This window comes from Propithecus coquereli, unplaced genomic scaffold, assembly GCF_000956105.1.
Source record: "Propithecus coquereli isolate 6110/MARCELLA unplaced genomic scaffold, Pcoq_1.0 Scaffold659, whole genome shotgun sequence".
Taxonomy (NCBI): Eukaryota; Metazoa; Chordata; class Mammalia; order Primates; family Indriidae; genus Propithecus; species Propithecus coquereli.
In genome coordinates this window covers 317,309-319,962 of record NW_012152607.1, presented here as the reverse complement: position 1 = coordinate 319,962, position 2,654 = coordinate 317,309, and positions in this window count along the sequence as shown.

The window sequence follows — 2,654 nt, the reverse complement described above, 5'->3', positions numbered from 1 at the left end:
TTGTGTATGTCTTTATTTATATGTAGGCAATTAGTTGAATATATTTTTAAGAGTGGAAAATATAGCTCATAAGGAATGTTTTCAGTAAGTTTGCCAAATGTTTTTTCACATTACGCTCCTCCCAGCCTTGAATAAATTTAATTTTGTCTGCATCTTTTTCAGCGCACGCACACATATACACACCAAAACAACTTGCATTGTTCTTTAAAATAAAAATAGTGAAAGTAATCATCGTTTTAGCATATTCTTTATTCCAATCTTTCTATTATTGCCTGGGCTACCCTATTCTCTTTTCATTCCCTTATATTATTTCCTTTGTCCCGCTTATGTGGGACCTGAGTCATTCTTCTTCCAGTTTCTTAAAGTGGAAGCTGGGACTCACTGATTTAAGATTTTTGTTCTTCTTTAAAATAGTCATTCAGAGACATACTAATTTCTAAGTACTGCTCTAGTGTCATCCTACTAATTTGATACGTTGTGCTTTCATAATCATTTTGTTCAGTGACTGTCTGACTTCCCTTTGACTATCCGCGAAGATGTTTTGTAAGTGTTATTTATTTAATAGTTTCCATTATTTGTGGATTTTCCGGACATGTTTCAATTATCAGTTATACTTTAATGCCGCTGTGGTTAGAGAACATGCATTCTATTCACTGGATTTTCTTTCAATTTATTGAGAATTGCTTTTAGGGTAGAATATGGTCTCACCTGGTATATGTGCCTGTGTCCATTTGAAAACTTACATGTGTCTTAGAAGTGAGCTCAAGTATACTTACAGGATACAAAAATATGGAAGCGCGAACAGGGTAAATTTTACAAAGTCTCGCACCCAAACAAACACTGCCAGTCATGGGAAGCAGTAGAAAAACATAGCCAATAAAGTAAAAAGAATCAGTCAATCAAAATAGACCCGGAAATGACACAGATGTTAGGTTATGCAGTCACTGACATTAAGCAGTTACTAAATGGTATTTCATGTGTTCATAAAGTTAGATAGAGACAGAAAAGATACATTTAAAAACCCCAATCAAACATCTAGATATGAAAATTAGTGTTAGATGGAAATTACATTGAGCAGAATTAACAGTAGACTAGTTTGCAGGAAAAGAAAAATGACTTGTGAGTTTAAAGACTTAACCAGTGAAAACCCTATTCAAAAAATTTTAAAAACACACAGAGAAAAGAGATTTAAAAGAATGAATGCAGGATTTATGAGCTATGGGAAAATTTTAAGTTATACTAATCTTAATCAAATAAAATTTGGTATGGCTGTGATAATGGTGTGATAATGGTGTTTGTTTTACACAATAGAAGGATCAGTTTATTTAAAGGATATGAAGTCCTGAACATTTATGTATTAGAGCCTCAAAATATACAAATGAAAAGTTTATAGATATGCTAGGACAATCAGAGATTCATGAGTTTATGTAGGAAATTTAAATACCTGTCCCTCAATAATTGATAGAAAAAGTAGACAGAGAAATCAGAAGTATAACAGAGATTTGATTAACAATATCAATCAAAATGACCTAACTGATATTTGCAGGAAAGTCCACCCAATCATAGTTCTTTTCAGAACAACATAAAAAATAATTTGAGTGCTGAAAGTTTTCTTAATAAACTTTAGAGGATTCAGGTCACATCCATAACATTTTACTTTTAATTATATATTTTGGGAACCTAATAGAAGGTTAAAAGTCGTTCTCATTTAAATTTATATGGAGGGTAATTGGCTAGCTGATCTTGTTTTTATACTTAATTTTATAGAGCTAATTCTTATAATAATTTCAAAAAGGACTAAAAGTTAAAGTTACCTATTCACTAGTTTTAGAGTATTTTATCTTTGCCTTTTATATAATAAGCATAAATGACTACCGCAGAACAGGAATTGGTTGAAACGCATGGACTTTTACACTAGCCAGATTTTTGTACCCCAGGATTCCATTCCCAAAGAAATCCAAAGACTTTTTTTTCTCCCAAAGGTACATCTCCAGGGATTTCATCTGAAATTTCAGGCATGACAACAAGCTCTCCAAGACCTGATCAATGTTGGACTTCAAAGGACTGGGAGTAAGAGCTGAGCTCCTGTATTAAAGGAAACAGGCTTTACCTTGAGGGATTAGGAATTGTGTATTAGCAGAGAAATGTCACACACATTGTTACATGAAGAATAGCAATGGGAGCCCGGCTCTGGGCCTCGTGCCATGTACACGCACCCTGCTGTCCCCGTGCAGGCGCCCTGATGTTATTGCACATGCACCCTGCTGTCCCCATGCACTCGCCCTGATGTCCCCGTGCACGCACCCTGCTGTCCCCGTGCACGCGCCCCCATGTCACTGCACATGCAGTCTGCTGTCCCCGTGCACGCGCCCCGATGTTACTGCACATGCACCCTGATGTCCCCATGCACGCGCCCCATGTCACTGCACATGCAGCCTGCTGTCCCCGTGCACGCGCCCCGATGTTACTGCACATGCACCCTGATGTCCCCATGCACGCGCCCCATGTCACTGCACATGCAGCCTGCTGTTCCCGTGCACGCGCCCTGATGTTACTGCACATGCACCCTGATGTCCCCGTGCATGCATGCCCTGAGGCCTTGTTACACTTCGAGCTCAGGCCGTTCCTCCTCCTCCGAGGGGCGGCTGTCCTTT